Source organism: Lactuca saligna, chromosome 7 (genome assembly GCF_052625555.1).
Source record: "Lactuca saligna cultivar CGN05327 chromosome 7, ASM5262555v1, whole genome shotgun sequence".
In the NCBI taxonomy this organism is placed as follows: Eukaryota; Viridiplantae; Streptophyta; class Magnoliopsida; order Asterales; family Asteraceae; genus Lactuca; species Lactuca saligna.
Genome location: NC_136423.1, coordinates 2926520 through 2952522, shown reverse-complemented (window position 1 = coordinate 2952522; position 26003 = coordinate 2926520).

Genomic DNA, 26003 nt, shown 5'->3' with positions numbered 1-26003 from the left:
AGAACATTATAGGAAACTCATCATATACATTTATAGGCGGTAAGGATATACGGTATCTTGAATGAATTCAAAGTTCGGGATCATGTATTAAATAGGATAGGGAGAGCTGACTAGCTACCAAAATAGTGACTACGATTGTGATATGGATGATAGGAAAAGTATATATGGATATGTCTTTATGATAAGTGATGATGTCATGCCATTGTTGTCCAACAAACAACACTTGTAACATTAAGTGATGGTGTCGTGTCATGGTTGTCCAAAAAACAACCACTTGTAACATTAAATCCAACTAAAATGTTTTTCTTACATGTTGTGTAATTGAAGAAAGTTGGTTGAAAATAATCATTAAGAAGCTAGGTTACATAATGAAGAAGGGATCACAATCCATTATATATATATATATATATATATATATATATATATATATATATATATATATATATATATATATATATATATATAAAAGGTTTGGTTATTGTGTTCTAACTATCTATTGTGTGCATATAGGATTGATTTTGGACCAATCATTTTAGTTATTTTAAGAAATAATTAATGCATATTACATGTTAAAGATATAATGAACATTAATTAAAACTTTAGCATTTAATATGCATTAATTAATTTCTTAAAATAACTAAAATGATTGGTACAGAATCAATCTTACAAGCACACAATAGATAGTAGAAACATTTGAGCCAAACTCTCTTTCTCTCTCTCTCTCTCTCTTTCTTTCTTTCTCTCTCTCTCTCTCTCTCTCTCTCTCTCTCTCTCTCTCTTTTTATATATATATATATAACTAATTATTGATTAATGTGCGGATATTGTATGCCACGAGAATTACTAAAATAATAAGTTGTTTATCAATGCGAATACGTTCAACCTTACAAAAATATCGTCATTTTCATGCATTATCGCTAATTATTATTTATTTTTGTTCTCACAAATATTTTTTCACTCATTTTCATTCTGACAGAATACGACCCAATAAACATTCTGACAAACATTCTGAAAGAAATGAGAATAATAATAATAATAATAATAATAATAATAATAATAATAATAATAATAATAATAATAATAATAATAAGTGCATAATAACCTTATGGACGATTTAATTAGAGAGAATGTGTGTTAATAACAATAGTTATGTAAGATTGAACGTATTTGTATTGCTAAACAACTTTTATATATATATATATATATATATATATATATATATATATATATATATATATATATATATATAATCTAAAAGAGTTTACGAATAGTAAAATAGTAACTTTTGTGGCTTTAGCTTTTTTTCACAAATCATTGGTGAATTGGACACTTTTCATCATTGAAGTGAAAAGTTTTACATTTTTGCGTTTTGATTAAGTTTTTGCACATTTAGGTTTTTGCCACAGATCTTTAGCAACTAATCTTTAGCAACTCACACTTTTCGTCCTTGTAGTAGAAACTTTTACATTTTGGCATTTTTCCATAATTTTTTAGTGACTTTGACACTTTTCGTCCTTGCACTCAAAACTTTAACATTTTGACATAAAAACACAAAAAACCTCATTTAGAGTTTTGTCACCATATTTTTCCAAATTTGGCAACTTTCACACTATTACCACAACGTTTTTGGATTTTGACCACCAGTGTCCCTTCTTTTGGTTGTTGTACACTTTTAACATTTAATTTTAGGGGTTGTTGACTTTCTCCCCTATTTTTGGCGATTTACACTTTCAGCACATATCTTTTAAAGTTTGTCGATTTTTCTCATATTACCCCGATATCGGTGTAGCCGCGGGTTCTTTACTAGTTTTGATAATAGCTCGACCATTTAACTCTCTAAGCATCAAGTCATGTATGGTTATCATAGGCACATTTATGTACTATTTCACTTTCTCCGTGATATGATGCATAATGGAACAACCTATTTGATTTATTGTCATTCTATAGATCAGTTAGATGATATAATGGCTAAACCTTTAAAAACATTAAGCGTTTGAGAGTCTTAGAGGTTTACTGGGAGTTAGAAAGTTTGAAGAGGTAGCTAACTTGTCTTTAACAACTAGCTTATAGGAGAGAACTATAATTGTTTACCAAGTGTTCATGTATGATATGCAATAAACACCTATTCTTAATGGTTAATATATTTTAGGTTTAGAATATGTCAACTATTTTTACTGTTTTTCAGTGCTATTTATAACTAACTTCTCTTCAAATTTGGTTTGTTGTGAATGTAAGGACGTGTTTAACATATAACTTTTAGCTTTTAGTTTTTTAAGAAAAAAACTTGTAAAGAAAAGCTTCTTTTGGTGGCAAGAGCTTTTAGTTTATTTTTAACAAAAAACTATGAATCTAAAAGCTACTTCAAGTAGCTTTTGGTAGCTTTTAGTTTTTAAATAATTTTACATGTTTTTTTATTCATATACTTTCATTTATAAAATAAAGAAGAAAATTTTACATAGACGTAGCGGGTAAACGAGCAACAAACTATGTTGCAACCCCTGTTTGGATGGCAAAACTAATTCTTTTAAAAACATCTATAGATCTTGTAGTCATAACATTACTATGCATTACCAGTTGGACTCTATTGAGTAGCTTCACAACTTCTTGTGCAAGGAACCAAAAGTATCAAATGCAAAGGGTATAAACGTGTGCTAATTTCCCGTGCACACTTTCTCATGTTTTTCCACTTTGCTTGATGCAGCTTTTAAAGCGGCTACCCTACAGTGAAAACCACACTCCCCAAGCCCACAAGAGGGGAAACCCCTGTTAGATCCACACACGCATTCTTTTCTCCAGCCCATCCAAATACTAAAACATCAGTTGGTCTAAGTGTTGATCTTCCTTCCAATGGGTCGGTCAGAAAGTTCACATGTGCCTCTTTCTTGGTAGAAACCCCAGCGTACCTAAATGTGTTGAAAAGAACACCCCTAACCAGATCGTGTTAGTAATTGAAACTTGGTAGCTCTTTACAATGAATTGCATGCTTCCCATTGGAGTCTAAGCATGCCTTGTGACAAACATGGCAAGTCTCATCAACCGGAAATAAAGGGATCATAAGGCGACACTTGAGGATGGCATGATGCTCCACTGGCGACATATGCTAGCCAAGACCGTCAATAGGAATAGTCATAAGAAAATCATGTGCATGTGGGGCCCTTAGACACTCAAAAATTTCTTTTTGCCTAATCGACATGTCGAAGTGAACTTCCATGTCTTGGGTAATTTTACTAAAAAGGGCACTCGCCAATGAATGTTGGGCTTTTGGAGGGGCGGTATCCTTATTAGTGAAATCGCTGAAGTCAAAGCCTGAAATCGTGTCACGAAGACAGGCAAAAGCACAAACATAATCTGAATCCATACCACATATGCCACTATTTTCTAATATGTGGTCTTGTAACACCCACGATTGAGCTCGTAAGGCGACAAAAGAATAGGAGGAAGCCTCAATTGCTGAGTACAACCCTAAACCATCGAACCTAATTGGTAATGAAGCCAGTCGCCAAAGAATGAACCCCTGCAAACCACAATGTCCTTAATCAACCCACGTAACCCTTTATAAATACACAAAGCAGCCTCTTCCATGTGAACGGATTGACACGTTCTCAGACCAAAGAAAAGTTTGGCGATGCCCATGCAAGATCAAAGCAAAGTGAGCTCACTCTGGGGATCACGTAACTGTGGTAGAAGACGCATCAAATCAACAACCTTGGCAACCCTCTTCATGGATAACCCATTAATAAAACTCGCATCTCTACTAGCAGCTCCCCCAAGAAGCTTCACCACCATGGATGGTCGCCCAATGTCAGCATGGAATAAACCTGTACGAAGCTTCCTACCATCGCATGAAGGCCAAAAGAGCTCAGTTTTCTTGATATTTAACTCAAGCCCCAATCCTGGGTCTGCCACCCTAATGATGTTCAATACTCTGGCCACCTCCTCTGAATCTCCAATGACGATCCCATCATCAAGGTACCAAGTATGAAGAAGAAGCTTTCAATTATCTCTAACTTAATGTATAAGTTGGTGCAATACAAGAGCAAAAAGAAGTGGTCCCAAAAGCTAACAACTATTTTTTTCAAACACTGTTAGATAAATAAAACTATAACTTCGAGTTTCCAACTAATTTTACCAAACTCATCCTAAATCATTTTATGCATATTTTCTTAACAATGTTTACCTCTATTATATATAAGAAGAATCTACATGATAGATGGATAAGCCGCCACAAAACTATATTGTAATCATTGTATTATTTGACCAAGGGTTTCGATCAATAATGTTATATTTGACTCATAAATAACAAAGTAATAAAAATATAATTAACATTACTAAAAGCATCCACGATATGAATTTTTTCAAAAGCTTTTTAAGTTTTTAGTTCAATAAACTTTTAGAAAGCTTAGCTCTTATGGTAAGAGCTTTTTCATAATAAGTTTATTGGCAATACTTACATGCCCTTAGAGGATTTTTTTTTTTTTTTTTTTAATTAAATGATTGGTCCCATAAACAACAAAAAAGACGATTCTTGTAAAGAGAACAAACTAATAGAAAATCAAAATTGATATGTGACATACATAAGCTCGTGAAAACCCCATCTTAGATGTATTGGTGTTTTTGGGATGTTAAGATATAAAGCTCAACAAAAAAATCTAATTATTGTAGATTATCTAAGATCTAGAAGATGCCCTTTATTCCCATATTAAATTTTTTTGATCGTGATATTTAATCATCTCATTGACCGGTTTGCGGTGCTACCACTAAACATTAACACAAACAAAAGACAACAACAAGAGCAATGCCAAAATCATGTGACAACTACTTTTTAACCATTACTGCTTTTATCTTCACATACCACTACCTAGCAAATTATTTAATGCTTTTGCCACTACCCCTCTTATGATTGATAAACAACTATAGTCTACCTTTTGGATATCATTATTTTGAATACTTTTTATTATATTACAAAATCTAAGATAAAAACTTTTCAAATGTAAAAAAGTATTTACAATGATATTCAAAGTCAAAAGTCAGGGTGTGAGAATAATACGGAGTCTAATTGATATTACAGATCATAAACTGGTTTATCAATCTGAGGTGAATAAGAACATGATTATAATAGTTAATAGATAAATTGGCTTATCAATCTAAGGTGTAATAAGAACATGATTATAACACTTAAGTAGATAAATAAGTTAAAAACAAAAAAATCTTTATTTCCAATTCACAAAATAGTTAATAAAAAATGCTACTATATATACATTCTCACTCACATAAATAGTTAGTCACATACATAATCAAATCTTGAAGTATATACATATTATTACACTAAAAAAGGACGAAACAATTTAAAGATATGTATAGAAATACCTCTTAAATAGTCACTCACATAAATAATCAAATCTTGGAGTGTATATATATATATATATATATATATATATATATATATATATATATATATATATATATATATATATACATATACATATATAAAATACTAAAAAGGATGAAACAATTTAAAGATATGTATAGAATTACCCCTTAATAAATTCTTAGGAAAGTTATAGACATCTGTAAATTGTTAAACCATATAAATAAAGTGTTAGATTATTTTATAGTTTTTTTTTTTTTTTTTTTTTTTTCTTGCAATTATTAGTTTATGTGCGTGTGCATATTATCGATAAGGCTACTCATTCCTACAAGTAAAAGTCGGAGTGATGGAAACAGTTTTTCTTTGTAAATAATTAAAAAAATAAGGGATCTGCTCTTTACTAATACAAACCAAGACGGGTTTAAGTGATTAAGATTTAAGAGCAATAATGGCATATCCACATAGAGATCCACCTTTGTTTTGCATGTTTATAAGTCAAGTACATTATGGATAGAAAAAGTCGAATGTTAATTATATTTAAAAATATTCGAATAGATAGACTTATTTAAAATGTTTTTAAGTGTGGAGTTCAACTTGTATTACCGGGTAAAAATAAAATTTGATTAAATTGTAAAATTGGTTCATATGATATTTTAAAAAAGAAATTAAATATCTTCCTACTTTTATTTTTAGAAATCATCCTATCCAATTAAATGATTACACATGTCATTTTAGTATGCTAAAATACCATTAAATAAACATTAAATGTGACACATGTCATTATTTAATTGGATAGGAAGATTTTTAAAAAGAAAAAATAGAAATATATTTAAATGATGACACATGTCATCATTTAATTGAGTCCCTGTAAAATTAGTTCAAAATTGAATTTCGATATCCCTGAAAATTTTGGGACTGAACTTGAATTGACATTTTTACCCTTAATAATTTTTTTTTGTCAATTCTTTAACTACTTTTCATTTATAAATATATATATAAAATAATAATAATAATAATAATAATAATAATAATAATAATAATAACAACCCAACCCACACCACTCTCTTTATAACACAGCCACTCCAGTTCTCTCTCACACTTTTGCAGGAAAATCATCGGCCATCGTTGTTGTAAACTTTTTCAGATGACCCTACTAGCCTTTCTTCACTGTCTCGTCGGGCATCACACCAACTTTATCCATCTATTTCTTCATTTAATTGTTGAAAACCAACATCATTCTCATCAAGAATCATTGTCACCCTCAGAAACCATCAAAGTTGTCACCTACTCAAACCACCTTCACTGAAACCATTAAGGAGGAGCATCATCGGATCCGGATCATTGAAAAATTATTGACACCGCTGAAGAATGTTGGTGGATTCACCGCTGGAACGTTGACGAATTGTCGCCTTATTTGGGATGTTGAAAACCCAAAGTTCTAGCGTTATAAGTTGACGAACACGAGGATGCTGAAACTGCCAACCATCGGGAACCTAACATTATCCGCAACCGACTTCGCTGGAGAAGAAACATAAACCAGAACCCAAACTCTCTTGTAATCCTAGTGTTAGCGTGTTCGTAAGATCTAAAACCCTAGCTCATGTTTTCATATCTGAGAGTGAGAGAGAGAGAGAAGGGCGGTGTTCCGACGAGGAATTTGACGTTTTATCGAGGGTTTTCAAATCAACAAGAAAAGTATGGGATAATGATTTGATTTCAATTGGTGGTGGTGGTGTTGAAATTCATATTTTTTCGGCATGTGATGGTGGTCATTCATATTTTTTCGGTAGGCCGTGGTGATCCGACGAAAATGATGGTCCAACAACGGTGGTGGTCCGATGGCAATGTGTGTGTGTGTGTGAGAGAGAGAGAGAGAGAGAGAGATGTAGTCAATGTGTTTAAGAATGAGGGGTGCGTAGGTTAGAAAGTGATGTGGTAATGTTTTTTTTTTAAAAACATTATGTAATAAAAGAAGTAGAAAAGAAAATCTTAAGGGTAAATCAGTATTTTTAAGTGTATTCAACTTTTCGAAGAACCAAATACGTATGATATTTTAAATTTTGGACCTGATTGATATATATATATATATATATATATATATATATATATATATATATATATATATATATATACATATATTTTTTGGGAAAAATAACCATTTTATTCGGAATATCGTATTTCGAAGTAGCTACAATCATTTAGGAGTTAGGGTCATTCACATGTATCGAGTCCGACATCTGACAATCATACATTCCAAACTGACGAAATGTAATCCACACTATGGATGTCGGAATACTATATTCTGGAGTATTTATGTTCATTCCAGAGTTGGCTATGGTAGGTAGGATTTGGGTCTGGAATCTGACACATCGTACGTTCCGAACTGAAAAGTGCGTTCTGGGATGTACTCTGGAATGTACGTGCATTCTGGAGTATTATTCCGAGAAAGGTAAGATTATGGTATTTGTGTGTTCTTTTTTCCTTATATGTAGTATACTTTTCTGTATCTTAATCAGTGTTCTTTGATAATTTTTGTAATCTACAAGAATGAGTATGTATACCGATTTTTTTCAAGTGTCGGTCTCAAGTGGAGGGCAGAGGCAACGTATCGAGGGATCTATGTAGTATATTGCTCTAGACTACACATGCTTTAGTGTAGATATAATAAATTATATCAACTTGATTGGGTTAATTACTTTGGTTGCTTTTAAGTCCAGGTTGCACACTAGTCAAATACATATATCTTTTCAATGTCCTGGATCAAATATAGTAATGTAGATTCTTGATGATAGTGATGTTAGGTATTTTCTTAGATATGTTAGTAGTATGCCTCCTAACATCATACAATTGTTTGTTGTTAATAATGTTATAGAGAGTAATATTCGTCGATTTGTTGGGGAAAATCGTTCTGGTGCAAATGGGTCTTTTGGTGTTGGAAGTAATCAAATTTCTAATTTATTACATATGACAACCAACCATGTTCCTTCTTACAATGGCCCTAACGATGGGGGGGGGGGGGGTTGATGATAAGTATAAAGTTAACATTATTGAAGACCTTCTCCAGCAGTTGATGTTGATGAATCTGCAAATGATCAACAAAAACTAATGTTGTTGGTTGATGATGGTAATGTAATTTCACATGGAGAGCTAGTTGAACATTTTTAGAGTTACACTGAATTTGATGGGGATGATAGTAAAGATAAAGAGGAGGAAACTGAGGCCTTAAAACCCTGAAAACCACAAGAGGAAAAGTTTCCTTATTATTTTTCCGATTCTGTAGAAACATAAACCACCCATTGGGGTATGCTTAAACCTTTACCATTTCTCGAATTTGCTCAACAAAAATGTCAAGCTGTCACAACCGACAATTATACTTCCTATGTGAAGTTATTCCAACTCTTCAAATGCAAAGAGGAACTTAAGCTTAAATTAGAATTTAAATGTCTTACTAAAGGCTTCCATATAAAGTGAGAAAATCTACAAAAGATAGGTTTGAAGATATTTGCTTTATGGAAAATTGTGACTGGCGGATACGGTCAATAAAAGATAAAAAAATTGATACATTTTAAGTGGTTAAACTATCGGAGAGCCACACTTTCTCAAACACACAGCTACGTCCCCATCATTGACAAGCCAACAAAACAGTAGTAGGTCACTTCTTGAAGGGAATAATAGCTGATAGTACATGTAATATGTTGTGGGGGGAAATAGATACAACACACTTTAAATGACCATCTTAGTGTCCATATTTCATACTGGCAAACATGGAGTGCTAAAATGTATGATCTAAATCTGTCAACAGGGACCCCTAAAGAAAGTTTTCAAAGACTTCTTGTATATTGCTACAATCTTTAGAAGAAAAATCCAAGGACGGTTACTCATATAAAGAAAAGTTATGACAACAATTTTAAATATTTCTGCATGGCTATTGGTTGCGAGGTAATATGTATTATACAATGAGTTCTTTAAATTTATTATTGTTACACATGTGTTTGCTTTAATGAATAATATATTAATAATTATTTTGTAGGTTCGAACATTTCAAACATGTTTTCATTCTATTATTATCATTGATGGAGCACACCATAAAGGGAAAACCTTGGCATGATGTTCCTAGCAGGAAGCATGGATGGTAATAACCAAATCCTCCCTACTGCATTTGGTGTTGGGGAAACTAAAAATAGGGTGTCATATATATGGTTTTTATCAAGAATCAAAGAATGTATTGGGGACATGTGTAACATTCCGAAATTCAGGTAAATCTATTTAGCCCTTCTCTTTTGTCAAATTTTCAAGTTTGGCCCTTGAGTGAATTTTGTGGCAAATGAGTACGTGGGGCCTACTGGGGAGTACGCTACGCGTACTCATGCGCTTAATTTGGATGCAGACTCACCTGGGTACGCTGGGCGTACCCAGGATTACACTGGGCGTAGAAGGTCAAGATGCAAACCCTAATATTTGGCTTGTGCGCTATATAAGGGATGCTAAGGCTCATTTCGCAGCCACCATATCAGAGAGTGAAACCCTAAGAGAGCCTTCCTTCATCCCTAAGTGTATGTGTGAGTGTTTTGACCCAAAAGTGCCTTGGTGTGTTAGTGAAGAAGAAGGAGAAGAACTTGTGGAGGCTAGAGTTTGAAGTGCAAGTTTGGATCTGAGATCCTTAGAGGAAGGAGCTTCATCTAGAGGTATAAAGTTCAAAACTTTCCTCTTTATTTTGGTTTGATGTTGCATGGACCATTTCTAGGGTTAAAAGTCCCAAAGGTGGAGACTTTATGAGTGTAATGGACTCCATGGACCTAGATCTGTCCCATTTCAGTGATATTTGTGTTATAGATCCATAAAAATCCCAACTTGGTCGTTGTTATGAGGGCATGCTTGAGTTATGAGCTTTCTAGGGTTGGAAATGGAATGTTATGGGTGTTAGTGGCTTGTCCAGCCATGCAAAGGCTTAAAGTCACCAACTTTATGGATTAAGAGGCTTGGAAATGGTAAGATCTAGAAGTTGGACATGTGTCTTAACTGTTTAAGACCCCAAGAGCAAAGGAGTCTGAAACTGGGAGTTACGCGGGGCGTAATCCCAATACGCGTGGCGTAGGGAGGTCGCGTTCCCTGTTTCTGTGAGGTCTATGGGTACGCCCAGCGTACATGTTTGGTACGCGCAGCGTAACCCAGAGAGTTGACTTTTGTTGACTTTTAGGGTTTGGTCAACTTTAGGGTCTTTGAGCCATGAGACGGGTAAAATGGTCTTTTACCCTTCTGAGAGTATTGAGAGAGGGAATAGTCTAGCCTTGAGAGATGTATTGATTAAGAGTGTTTATTTCATATGATTAGGTGGAGGCTAGACCAGAGTTTTACCGAGTTCAAGATTACCGAGTTACCCGAGGTGAGTCTTCTCACTATACTTTACCTAGAGTGGTAATTAGAGTTATGTGACAGAGTATTTTCTATGCTTTTGCATGATGTGATTTCTATGTGATTTATGCTATGCATGTTACAGAGTTTACAAAGTTAGGACCAGAAGGTCCATAGAGTTAGGGCCAGAGGGTTCACAGAGTTATGGAACTGGAGGGTCCCACTAAGACACATTGACTAGAGGGTCAAACAGAGTTATAGCCTCGAGTGGCTAATACGTGTTGTGTTTGGTATTTTGGGGAACTCACTAAGCATTTATGCTTACGGGAAGGCACCGGCATGATCAGTTGACACATGAGGAGCTTTTACATATTGTGATCCTGGGATGTGTTGTTATGGATTGTTATGTGCTAAAATGACATTTTTATAACAATTATGAATGAAAGTGTGTTTTTAAAATGTGAAAATTTACTTGAAAATTTTGGGTGTTACAAGTTGGTATCAGAGCCTTGGTTTGAGGGATTCGGGTGCACCTTCGGGTGTATCTGAACTCAAACTGAGGATTTGAGAGATTTTTAAAATAAAATTCACAAAATTTTTCTCAAAGAGTAAAAAGTTTTTGAAAGAGCAGAGCAGAGCAGTGTGTACGATCAGCTAGCACCCGAACGGTGATTTCCCAAAATTGATGGGTTTTAACCATAAGATCTTTCCTATGTGCGCATGCAAAACCCTAATGCTCGGATCTAGGCTTTCTAATCAAACATGCTTTGAATACAAGACTTCTAATGACTATTTAGATGTAAAAACAATATTGAAACAGATCTAGAATCATACCTCTTGATTCCTTGTTGTTCTTGTTGTCATGGAGCTTCTAGAGTCACAATTGTCACTCCTCTAATGGCTTACAAACACCAATAGCAAAGAGGATGATATAGGAGAGAGGAGAGGGGAGGAATTCGACCAGAGTATCCTTACTTTAGATGGTGTGTCGAATTCCCTCACCCATGGGGTCTATTTATACTTGTAGACTCCTTAAGGGTTACAGTCTAAACCCTAATTGGATAATCTTCTCTTAAGGCTATCCAAATCCATTCCTAGATAACATCATGGACGATTTGAGCTATCCTTTAGCTCCTAGAATCCGTCCAATCCATATCTGTATGGATTTACAGTCTCAAGTTTAACTATCAAACAATTGACAGTTTATATCCTCTTATTCAATTAATCTCTTTAAGTCACCAAATTAATTCCAATTAATTCTATGAATTATATTAATCAAATAACAATATATTATTCTTTATATTATTCTCATAATATACTAATAATATTTACTCTCTCTTAATTAAATCATCCTATCAAGTTGCTATGGTGAAGGCAACCCAAAAGGACCATGCACAACCGGGTCAAATACTTGCCTAATATAGTTGCAACCTTAGACACTATTCCAACAAAAATACCTGTACATTATGAGTTAAGAGATATGTTATGATATGATATGCATGCTAGAGTAGGCTAGGTATTCTTATTAGGACTAAAATGGCCTGATTTTTGATGCCTTAGCCTAGGGGTTTTGCTGCTAGGAGATGCTTGAGAGTGAACATATATCAACGAGGAGCTTATGAGAGATCTGCTAGAGAGTAGACTACGCATAGAGAGAGTAGAGTACTTGGGACTTGGGATCCTAGGAGGAGAACTTGGGGTGAATATTGATGCGGTGTGGACGGTAGTATTGGTCCCGTACTACCAAAGGCACCAGATCAGTGAACGGCCCAAGTAAGAATCCTTAGGGTACCAGGGATCGAGTAGGAAAGGGATATCGAGTGTGTGTACACTCGAACGAGTCTCTAATATCTTGTGTTGTATCTCAGAGAGACATCATGGTTGGGACACGCTACACACCTGAGAGCAGTGGTGTTAGCGATGAGGAGATCCGCATATTGATTCACGAGGAGGTGGCTACTTCCATCCGAGCTGAGATACTAGAGATTTTTGGGCCTATCAAGACCACCCTGATTGAGACTTTTGACGAGAGTTACGCCGCTCCCACTGATGCTGTTGTTGCTGCGGCCACCGCAGCCATTGCGCTGCAAGGCCACAAGGGGGTGACTCGTTGCAATACCGAGAGTTCAGCAACATGAAGCCACCAGAGTTTGATAGGACGCAGGATCCGATTGCTGCAGTGAGATGGATTTCAGATATTGAAAGATGCTTCTATACGTGTTCTTGTCTGGAGCATCTGAGAGTTCGGTTCGCGCTTAACCAATTTCGCTTGGGGGTGAAGGACTGGTGGAAGTTTGTGACAACGCATTATTCTTCTGCAAAGCTTGCCGCGGTGACCTGGGGGAGGTTGACCGCTATGTTTCGTGATGAGTACGTTCCTCCGGTGGAAAGGGAACGTTTGGCCCATGAGTTATTGACCCTCAAGCGGGCTAAGCCCACCGATTCGAGACCAGGGAACCAAAAGGGCCGCACTTGTGGCAAGTGCGACAAGAGTCATGAGGGGGTGTGTAGGGTAGGATCTTGATACAAGTGTGGCAAGGAGGGGCACATAGCAAAGGATTGCCCCAAGGGGTTTGCAGTCTGTTTTCACTGCAACCAGACCGGACACCGGAACTCCAAGTGTCCGCAGTTACAAGGGTCAGCTCAGGGAGCTTCATACGGATCTTCCCCTGCTGCTGTACGAGCTACGGAGAGTCGGCTGGTGAAGGCCGAGGCGCCAAAGGCTCGCGGGAGAGCCTTCCAGTTGAAAGCGGAGGAGGTCAGCGTAGCGCCCGATGTTGTGGCTGGTATGTATTCTTTCATCTATTTATTTTGAGTTATGGTGTTGTGCTTATACTATGATATGTGTAGGTACATTTCTTGTGAGTTATGTACCTGCTTTGGTGATATTTGACTCGGGTGAGAGTCGGTCTTCTGTGTCGTTGGCCTTTAGTCAGCACATCAGTATCTGTCGGGAGGGGTTGAGTCGACCTTTGCGGGTTTCCATAGCTGATGAGAGCAGTGTATGTCACTGATGTGATTCGAGGATGTGCACTCGAGATCTTCGGTGTTGAGTTTCCGATTGATTTTATCCCGATTTCTATGGGAGATGTCTGTGTCATCGTGGGCATAGACTGGTTGAGTAGATTTGGAGCGATTATCGACTACGAGAGATAGCTAGTGACCATATGAGACCCTAGTGGGGGAGTTCTTACAGTTTATGGTGAGGGTACCCGTTCGGGGTCAACATTTTGTTCAGCTGCTAGAGCGAGGCAGAGTCTACAGCAGGGATGTAGTAGGTTTGTGGCTTATGTGGAGGATACGAGAGTAGGTGGAGAGAGACCGAGGTCGGTCGATGAGGTCTTGATAGTACGTGAGTTTCCAGATGTTTTCCCCAAGGAGTTTTTGGGTGTGCCTCCTGAGAGGCAGGTGGAGTTCCATATCGATTTGGTTCCGGGGGCAACGCCTATCGCCAAGGCGTCCTATCACCTTGCACCTCCAGAGATGCAGGAGTTATCCTTGCAGCTTCAGGAGCTGCTGGGAAAGGGGTTTATACGGCCGAGTAGCTCGCCGATCCTTTTTGTCAAGAAAAAGGATGGTTCACACCGGATGTGCATTGATTATCGGGAGTTAAACAAGCTGACGGTCAAGAACCGTTACCCCTTACCGAGGATCGACGATTTGTTCGATCAGTTGCAGGGAGTGTCTTGGTTCTCCAAGATTGATTTGAGGTCTGGATATCATTAGATGAGGTTGCGTGATGAGGATATCCAGAAGACAGCGGTCATGACTCGTTACGGGCATTACGAGTTCGTGGTGATGCCTTTCGGGCTCACCAATGCACCGGCAGCGTTCATGGATCTCATGAACAGGGTATGCAGGCTGATGTTGGATCGTTCGGTGATCGTGTTCATTGATAATATATTGGTGTATTCGAGATCCAGAGAGCAGCATGATGAGAATTTGAGGGAGATCCTCAGAGTTCTGAGATCGGAGAGGCTTTACGCCAAATTCTCCAAGTGCAATTTCTGGTTACGAGAGGTCTAGTTTCTAGGACACATCGTCAACCAGAATGGGATATTGATCGATCCGGCCAAGATTGAGGTGGTGATGAGTTGGGAGGTGTCGAGATCCCCTTCAGAGATCAGGAGTTTCCTAGGGTTGGCCGGTTATTATCGGAGATTCATTCAGGATTTCTCTAGGATTGGTGTTCCTCTCAATAGATTGACCCGAAAGGGCGTGGCTTTCAGTTGGGGCCCTGAGCAGCAGGCCTCATTCGAGACACTTTGCCAGAGATTGTGCGAAGCCCCAGTGTTGGCCCTCCCGGAGGGAATGGAGGACTTTGTGGTATATTGTGACGCGTCGATATCGGGACTGGGTGCGGTGTTGATGCCGAGAGGGCATGTGATAACATATGCATCGAGGCAGCTGAAGCCTCATGAGATGAGGTATCCTAATCATGATCTAGAGTTGGGGGTTGTGGTGTTCACCATCAAGATCTGGTGTCACTATTTGTATAAGGTTCGGTGTACCATATACATGGACCACAGGAGCTTGAAGTATCTGAAGGATCAGCCCAACCTAAACATGCACCAGAGGAGATGGTTGGACGTGGTAAAAGATCATGAGTGTGAGATGTTGTACCACCCGGGCAAGGATAACGTGTTAAACCGATGCCTTGAGTCGTAGGGCAGAGAGTGCCCCATTGCGAGTTGTTTGTTTGAGGTTGACAGTGATGACTCCGGTGTTGGACACCATTCGGGAGGCCCAGGTAGAGGCCAGGAGACCGGAGAACCGCAAGCAAGAGTAGGTGATCGGATAGATATCTGAGTTCATTGCCGATAGCCGAGGGCTTATGACCTTCCACGGCCAGATTTGGGTGCCATTTGAGGGCAGGGCACGTGCCATTTTGATGGAGGAGGCGCACAGGTCGAGGTTTTCAATCCATCCTGGGGCCACTAAGATGTATTTGGACCTGAAAAGAGACTATTGGTGGCCCTGTATGAAGAGGGATGCGGTGTGGTTTGTAGAGAGGTGCTTGACCTGTTGCAGGGTTAAGGTCAAGCACCAGTGTCCATATGGCAAGTTGCATCCACTTGAGGTTGCCCAGTGGAAGTGAGAATAGATTTCCATGGATTTATCATCAAATTGGCTAGGACTTCGAGAGGTGTCGATGCAATTTGGGTGATCGTTGACCGGATGACAAAGAGTGCTTATTTCCTTGCTATCAGTGAGAGTTCTTCCGCAGAGAGGCTGGTAGAGGTGTATGTGAGGGAGATGGTATCGCGGCATTGTGTACCGATCTCGATTGTGTCAGATCGAGATGTGCGTTTCACTTCCAGGTTTTGGAAGAAGTTCCATGAGGAGTTAGGTACTAGGTTGCATTTCAGTACAGCTTACCACCCACAAACGGACAGACAGAGTGAGCGGACGATTTAGAAGCTCGAGGACATGCTTCGGGCATGTGTATTGGATTTCAGAGGGAGTTGGGACACGTATTTTCCTTTGGCTGAGTTTTCCTATAACAACAACCACCATTCAAGCATTGGTATGCCTCCCTTTGAGTTGTTGTATGGGAGGAGGTGTCGGACTCCCATCTGTTGGGGAGAGGTAAGACAGCGAGTGATGGGTAGCACTGAGATAGTGCTTCAGACGACAGAGCAGATACAACAGGTTAGACAGAGATTGTTGACGGCCCAGAGTTGCCAGAAGAGTTATGCGTATAGGCGTCGATCCGAGCTCGAGTTTTAGGTTGGAGATTTTGTACTCCTGAAGGTGTTTGCTTGGAAAGGAGTGATCCGATTTAGGAAAAGGGGAAAGTTAGGGCCCGGGTACATTAGACCGTTTAGGGTGACCGCGAGGGTGGGAAGGGTAGCATATCGACTGGAGCTAACTGCGGAGTTGAGCCAGATTCATGATAACTTCCACGTGCCTCAACTGAGGAAGTGTATAGCCGACAAGTCGGTAGTGGTGCCGTTGGAGGATATCCAGGTGGACGCGAGTCTGAATTATGTTGAGAGACCGATCGCGATCTTGGTCCGGAAGGTCAAGGTTCTGAGAAACAAGTAGGTGCCTCTAGTTCAGGTCCAGTGGCAGCATCGGAGGGGGTCTGAGCTGACTTGGGAGCCAGAGTCAGAGATGCGGGAGTAGCATCAGTACACACATGAGAAGCTTTTACATATTGTTATCTTGGGATGTGTTGTTATGGATTGTTATGTGATACAATGACATTTTTATAATAATTATGAATGAAAATGTGTTTTTAAAATGTGAAAAATTTGGGTTTTACAACATGCCCTCTTTGGCTATCTTCTCCGATAAAGCCAATTCAATTGAACTGACCATTCAAGTTGTGTTTCTGAATGCATGTCAGGAACTATGTTGTTGCCATTTGTTGATGAATATAAGAACAAATATCATAAAACAAGAGAGAATCGAGATTTATTTTTAGGAGGCTGTAAAAGCTGACCGAGAGTTTGATTTTAAAGAAAGCTTGGGTAGACTACATCGTGCCCTAAATGAAGACTCTTTTACATAGATAGACATAATCGGTTATGAGAAATGGGCAAGGTCATGTTTCCATATGGCTTGGTATAATATTATGAAATCAAACAGTGCTGAGTCCTTTAATGCGTTATCAAGAGATGCATGAAAATTACCAATAACGATGTTGATTGATTTCTTTCGAGAAACTATGCAACAATGGTGGTGTCAATGGTGTCATGTTGGTGGCAATTATTTATATTATAATAATTCCATGATAATTGTACTATGCATGACAAGATATACGTAAATGTTTTTAATAGCTAAAAGCAAAATAGATATTACTAAGTATGTTGAAAAGGTTATAGACAGGAGGATCAACAATTACTTTGGTTTTCGGGTATACCAGATTGATCAAAGCAGATATGAAGTGAGTAACCAAATGAAAAATGGTATAATAAATTTGGAATCTCATTTTTGGGCATGTGGTAAATGACAATTGTTAGGTATACCTTATTATCATGCTATGTCAGTATTCAAGGAACTAAGATATCAACACTGCAGTATAGGGGTGTCATCGTACTTCACAATGGAACTGAGATATCAACACTGCAGTATAGGGGTGTCATCGTACTTCAAGGAACTGAGATATCAACACCGCAGTATAGCGGTGTCATTGTGCTTCACAAGGATCTGAGATATATAGAGGTTGTGTTTCATGTGCCAATTCCAGCTGAATACGAAGAACCATATGAAGTCATTGTTATATTACAACCATTGATGAAAAAATGACAATCCGAACAATTACTGAACCATAACCATATTCCTTCCCAAGGTGAAGGTCTGATTAAGAAAAAATGTAGCCGTTGCCAAAGGAACAGTCACATGCGCAGAAATTTTGTAGCTCGGTTTACCACAAATTCAACAAAATCTGCAACTTCAGTTAGGACCAAGTCAAGTGTCAAAAGTAATGTTAAGTCTAAGAGTAGATCTAATGTTAAAAGTACTCAATCGTATAATATTTTTGATCTGAAAAATCCACAACGATGTTTGTACGAAATTACAATATTATAAAAATTGTTTTTCGGTCTGATAAACTACTTTTTGCTACATGATGATAAGGAAATTGTTTAAACCATACACAAGAAAAAACCATTAATCAAATTTAGGGTAATCTGCAACATTTATCCATGGGCCACATTCAATCCATCACAAAGCAACACACTCAAGTTGAATAGGCTGCAACAATTCGTTGGGGGGACGCAGCATAAAACAATATACAAAGGTTAATGTTATGTTATTTTATCATAGAAAATTATAGAATGCTTTCCATTCAAAGCAAACCCTGTAAGATCAAACCTTATGATTTGATGAGTCAAACTAGTTTTACACGCCGTCCACCAGCGCCAGCAGCAACATCATTGCCAACGCCTGTATCATCAGAGCATCAGTGACAGTGTGTCCACCTTTGTATATTAGTCAGTTAACTATTGTAATTATAGAATAGATATATGATCCGTAATTTTAGTGATTAGGATCACACTATACATATATTATATTACATCCCTTAAATAAAGGGATTCATGTTTTTGTAATCATATATAATCTTGTATTAGGGTAAAACCCTAATTATGCTTTGTGCACAACTTTGTGCGATCGTTCTCTTGGTGAGAACTTTTCTTAGTTAAAAACCATCTTTGTGATTATCCTTTGTCTTCATTATAACTTGTTTGTATCCGATCAACGAACCTTCAAGTGGTGTCAAAGCAAGTTTTCTTATAGATTCAAGTTATCATGTCTTCTCCATAAAATTCTAAATCCGCTAAAGTAAACAAGATCCCCCTTTCATTGAAAACAATTTTTCCATGTGGAAATCTAAAGCAATAGTTTTTCTCGAAACCATGGACTATGACATGCTTAATATAATTGAAAACAGTCCACGTGCTCCCATGTATCAACTGATGGTTGAGGATGTGGCCATCGGTCCAAAGAAACAGAAACCAAAAGTCAATGGTTTTATGGCTAGTATAGATGAAGTCCTCTATGAGGAATACAATAAAATATTCAACATGTTTGACGCTGATCCTTATAAGTTGCAAGGGAATCAAAGATGAAAAATAGAAACCTCTCCTCCATGTGTAAGGGTCAGGAGCACATTTAGTATGTAGACAGTGGATACCTGAGACATATGAAATGTCTCAAGTTTCTCTTGAATAACTATGTGAAGAAAGATGGTCCTTAGGTTACATTTGGAGATATCCGTGAGGGAACTTCCAAAGGCCTTGGAACAATAAAGTGCAAAATGATTGAGGTGAAGGATGTGTCTTATGTCAAATGTCTTCAGATCAATCTCATTTCAATCAGCCAACTGTGTGACGTTGGTTACAAAGTCCATCTCGATTGTGATAAAGGAAAATTCATTGACTCAAAGAACTCAATCGTGGTCATTGTGTTCAGAAAAAATGACATTCACATGATTTCTTTACTTTGGCTCTTCGCTTTCTAGAACTACTAAACATAATTTTTATGATTTTTTTTCTCCTTTTAATAAAATAAAAACTGCTTTTTGCTTTAGAAAATAAGATTTATAACTTGTTCTCCAAAGGAGTATACATTGTATGCTTTTGTCTAATGTTTACTGTGTTTTTTCTCTCTTGACCTATAGCATCTATCTTTTCCTTGATGCTGATCATTATTTCTCATCGTCCGGAGAAAAGATTAGCTCGTCCAACCTTCCCTTCACGTTTGTGTAGGATCTTCTTATTGAAGTTGGCTCTACATCTTTTCTTCAACGTAAACATCCTTCTCCTTGAAGCTGATGATTAGGTTGTACGACACAGAGCATTTTACTGTCATTCTAGGGTTTTTATCTCTGCAGCCTCTATTCGCTAAGCTCTACATCTTCCTTAATTGGATCATTATTCTGAAACCCATTCTGAAGTAAAATGTAGATCTATTCGTCCACTCCTGGGCTATAACTTCTCCTTTTAGGGTAAACATAACCCATATAAATATACCCCTCATCAATGTTTTCCTACTGGTTGGAAATATTTGACATGATTCATTGGCAAGTGTCTTGGAAACAAGACTGGTAGCTTAAACCAGTTGAACTTGTTTGAATGATGCATTCTTTATGCCATGGATCGTAACAAGAATTTGGATTTTTCTTAACTTTTCTTTGATCAACTGGTTGAGTGCATAAACGGAAAAAAAAGGGCAACATATGTGCCATATCCTTGTTGACTGGAATTACTTTGGCTCACGTTGGTTTGGTTTACAACATCAATCATGGAGAATTTATACCATTCAGGGTTCTCTCATAAAAAACCATCAATGCTAGCCCCATTGAAGGAGATCGTCATTTGACTCAGTGTGGAATTGGATTCAGAATCCATATGAAATTGAAGAACCACAAGCTGCTCACATGGCAAACCCTGAAAGTGACAATGGGGATGAAGATGAAGAAGAATCCAATGATGAATCCTCTTATAGTGAGACTGACACGGACATTGTTAAAACTTTAGCTCAAGGACTGCTTAGCATATTGTAACACCGTAAAAATTAAAACAATTTTTCACATTTTCAAAACACATTTTCCAAACACATTCATTAATAAAATCTCATTGTATCGTATCATTGTTCACAAAACATTTACCAAGATCAAATCATAATAAACTCCGCGGGTGTGTGTACAGATCATGCCAGCGGCTTCCCGCGATCATCACTGGTACCTGAAACACATAACACATAACACTGTAAGCATAAAGCTTAGTGAGTTCCCCAAAATACCACACATAACACATACTAGCCACTCGAGGCTATAACTCTGTGGTCCCTTGGGCCCTAACTCTGTGGACCCTCTGGTCCTAGCTCTATGAACCTTCCGGTTCTAACTCTGATATACACACGACATAAATCACATAGAAATAATGCAGTGCAACACATCACATAAATATCATACAAGAACTCTGTCACATAACTCTAATTACCACTCAAGGTAAAGTATAGTGAGAAGACTCACCTAGGATGTTTCGGTAAATCCCTGATTCGGTAGCAGTATAGTTTAGCCTCCGCCTAATCACATAAAGTAAAATACGCTCATAAATATAACTCACGAGACTAGACCCAACCCTCTCTTAGCAGCCTCAAATGGGTAAAAGACCATTTTACCCCTATCTTGACTCAAAGACCCCATTGTTGACCAATCCATAAAAGTCAACAAAGTGAACGGTCAAACTTTGACCTGACTCGTCGAGTGCACTTGGGCGACTCGGTGAGTCTACACGTGTCCACTATCTCTCTAGCCTCTCATGACACGTCGAGCCTTCCCCCCTGCTCGACGGGTTACACCTGGCATGAATCACGGGGCCACCCTGACTCAACTCGTCAAGTTCAATTATGAACTCGGTGAGTTCCACCTGTAATCCTCTACCCCCTTCTGACTCACCGAGTCATTCCCCCAACTTGACAAGTTACTCACTGAGTGACTTATGGGAAACCCTAGCCCTACTCGCCGATTTTGTTCTTGGGACTCGGCGAGTTCATGCCATGCTTATACAGAAATGACCTTCTGATGTCAGATCTGTTCCTCTAACCCATAGATCTACCCACCTTGATCATAATAAACACGTAAAGTTTGGATCTTGATGCCCATGCAAAGACCCTATGAATCTATTTGAATAAATGGCCTCAATATGCCACCCTAAGCTCATATAACCCAATGACACCCCATAAAGATCAAGGGGCTTAGATCTCTGGACCTCTTTGGATCCAGATCAGCAGCCCCAACACAAGGAGGGACCAATTGCACTAACAATCCTACTCTAAATGGGCTAGAAACCCTAACTCTCAAGGATTAACACCTAACTGAAGTAAGATTGAATATATACCTCAAGATGAAGTCCTTAATCTCTGAAATCCATAGATTAGCTCCCACTTCAGTTTCCTCTTGCCTTGGTCACCTTCTTCTTGCAAAATCACCCACACAAAGATCAAATATGGCTTCCTTTCTCTCTCAAAACGCTCACACACTCTGGGGTCTCTCTATATCAACTGGTAGCCGCAAATGAAGGCCATAAGGGCCTTTAAATAGGTCTTAATCGCCGGAAATTAGGGTTTCATTAAACAGCGCAGACTCGCCGAGTCCACTAGTCGACTCGCTGAGTTCGGTCATTAACCCGAATGAAAATTCGTGACTCTACTCGGCGAGTCTAAGCATCAACTCGCCGAGTCTCTCTAAAAATCTCCAAAATAATAAATAAATAATGTACCTGGAAATACGAATGTTACACATATTACCTCCAAGATTATATAAGCACATTCGCTTTGCTTCGACCTCTCCATAATCATTAGTTCCTTCTGCCAAACCTATCACACAGTGTAGATCAACTCCTCTACTTCAAATTGAAACCAATGATCTGTTGATTCATGTTGTTGATGTTTTCAGTACAACATCTACCCCTCCAAAAGCTGGAACTACCCTTTTGCTGAAAACTCCCCTTCAAGACGTTGCTACCTTCCAGGGGGAGTCCAGTTCTGAATTTAAACTGTGGTGCTCTCTTACTATCCTCTATTGGTTCTACTGACACACTCTCTTGGAGAAAGATTTACCAAAGTTGAAAGTGACATGGCTCACATTAAGCCAATTGTTGACATGATAGAAGATGATGAAATAGTTGAAGTTTCTTCCCTTGACTCACTACACGACAATCAACCTTCTCCACCACCACTATATCTGCCTAATAATAATCCTCATCCACCACCTCCATTCCAATCTCCTCCTCCTTAAAACCCTCATACTCATACCCCCTCCCCTCCACTTGCCACTCTTCCTCGCACTGATGATGCCAAAAAGGGGAAGAATGTTCAAGACCTGGCACTAACAAACATTTCTTCTAGTTAGCCTGAGCCAAAAAATGATGATAAAAGTCAGTCTGAGACTGATAATGATGAATATGAAGGCTTCCTTAACATGAACTTCATGGCACAAGCAGCTATTCCTATGAATGTCATCTATCCTGATGCATTCTCTTAGGGGGAGATTCCTCATGACACACAAAGTGATGTTGAGTATGATGATTATCAGCTCATCAAAAGAAAATGAAAGGCTTCTTTCTTAGGGGGGGAGCTAATGATGCTTGAAGCTGGTAGTTCCTCAAGAAAAGCAAGTTGATAGTAAATCTAGAAGAGTTGGCTGAGGTATGTAGATTACAAATAGCGAAAGTCAGGGAAATCATGCTTAAGCATAATGCTTTAGCCTTCTCCACCACCACCACCACATCTGCCTGGTAATAATCCTCATCCACCACCTCCATTCCAATCTCCTTAAAACCACCCTCGTACCTCCACTTTCCACTCCTCCTCGCACTGATGATGCCAAAAGGGGGAAGAATGTTTAAGACCTAGCACTCATAGTTTTCTTCTAGTCAGCCTGAGCCGGAAAATGATGATAAATGTTAGTCTAAGATAGATAATGATGAATATGAAGGCGTCCTTGACATGGACTTCATGGCACAAGCTGCTATTCCTCTAAATGTCATCTATCTTGATGCAGTCTATGAGGGGGAGATTCCTCATGACACACATAGTGATGTTGAGTTTGATGATGATCAGCTCCTTAAAAGAAAAAGAAAGGCTTATTTCTTGGTGGGGGGGGGGGGGGGCTAGTAAGGATTATTTCTTAGGGGGAGATAATGATGTTTGAAGCTGGTAGTTGCTCAGGAAAAGCAAGTTGACAGTTAATCTGGAAGAGCTGGTTGAGGTATGTAGACTTCCAATAGCGGAAGTCAGGGAAATCATGCTTGAGCATAATGCTTTAGCCTTCTCCACCACCACCACATCTGCCTGGTAATAATCCTCATCCACCACCTTTATTCCAATCTCCTCTTCCTTAAAACCCTCATACTCGTACTTGCACTTGCCACTCCTTCTCGCACTGATGATGCCAAAAGGGGAAGAATGTTCCAGACCTGACACTAAGAGTCATTTCATCTAGTCAGCCTGAGCTGAAAAATGATGATAAATGTTAGTCTAAGACCGATAATGATGAATATGAAGGCTTCCTTGACATGGACTTCATGGCACAAGCTGCTAGTCCTCTGAATGTCATTTATCCTGATGCAGTCTCTGAAGGGGAGATTCCTCATGACACACATAGTGATGTTGAGTTTGATGATGATCAGCTCATCACAAGAAAAAGAAAGGCTTCTTTCTTAGGGGGAGCTAATGATGTTGAAGTTGGTAGTTCCTCAAAAAATCAAGTTGACATTTAATCTTGAAGAATTGGCTGAGGTATTTAGACTACCAATAAAGGAAGTCAAGAACAGGCTGAGATATTTAGACTACCAATAGAGAAAGTCAGGGAAATCATGCTTGAGCATAATGCTTCAGTACGAAAACAAAGATATGAGCATTGCTCCACTAAAATTTCTCAAATTTATGTCTCAGCTGATGGTCAAAATGTTCAACTAAAAAACATTTAGCACTTCAATAACATCATTGCCCAACGAAAACGAATTTTTGAGTTGTAGGATCGAATTGACAAAAAGAAGTGTGGATACATTCTTGCTTGAATGTATAAGCCTGATCCCATCATTAAGGTCAGGTGCTCCAAACCCAAGGATGAATTGTTGAAGGTTCATTTGGTCAGGAAGAAGACTTAGTATGAATATACCGAAATTGTATTTGCTCGTAAATTAGTCGGATATGGCCACAACGAGTGGATCCAAATTTAGGAAATAATTACCAAACATAATGGTATTCATGCTCAAGAAATGAAATTGGAACTGCAACAACTAATTACCAAAGCTAAGAAGTTGAATTTAGTGCCTTCAGCTGACCTCAAGCTTCCATTTTTGATAAAGCACGTAAGCCCAAAATGTCCAAAATTTACAAAGTTACTTCTTCCTTTTGGCATTGTCTACATTAACAACAAGTTGTTAGTGGGTGTTGAGCCAATTCAACATGTGTTCATTTGGGAGCCTAAACATGGTATCTTCTACCTCGACAATCAAAATCAAATGTGCTTTCAACGCATTGAAGATCTTCCTTTTGCTCCCACTAAGCAGTTGTTTCATCTTCATGTGGAGTGCATACGTCATAAGGAATTGGAATGATATTATCATGTGTTGATCTCTCTTGAACTCATCAAATGTTTAAAAGATCTCTAAATTAGAGACTTTAGGTGGATAAAGCCATAAATCTTAAAAGAGGTTGGCCAGTTTTCTGACAACACACCTGATGACACTCCTTTCGATTAGTTTTGATATCATGAAATATGAGGAGATTATAAGGTCACACCTGATTATCTAATGCATCAAACTACTTTTACATGTTGTCCACTAGCACCAATGACAACAGCAGCACCATCGCCAACACAATAAGAGCATCAACGACAACGTGTCTACCTTTGTATATTAGTTGGTTAACTATTGTAATTATAGAATATATATCTGATTCGTAATCTTAGTGATTAGGATCAGACTATACATAGATTATATTACATCCTTTAAAAAAAGGGATTTTCGTTATTGTGATCGTATATAATCTTGTATTAGGGTTAAACCCTATTTATGCTTTGTGCACCGCTTTGTGCGATCCTTCATTTGGTGAGAACGTTTCATAGTGAAAAATCATCTTTGTGATTATCCTTTGTTCTTCATTATAACTTGTTTGTATCCGATCAACGAACCTTCAAAATTGATAGTCGTGTACCAAAAATAGAAGCTCTTCTAGGTCAACCAGAGGTAAAGTAGTGTATTCCTTGCATATAAGATAGTGCCAGAGTAAAGGGTGGCATTCCACACCCATCAGCATGTGAACA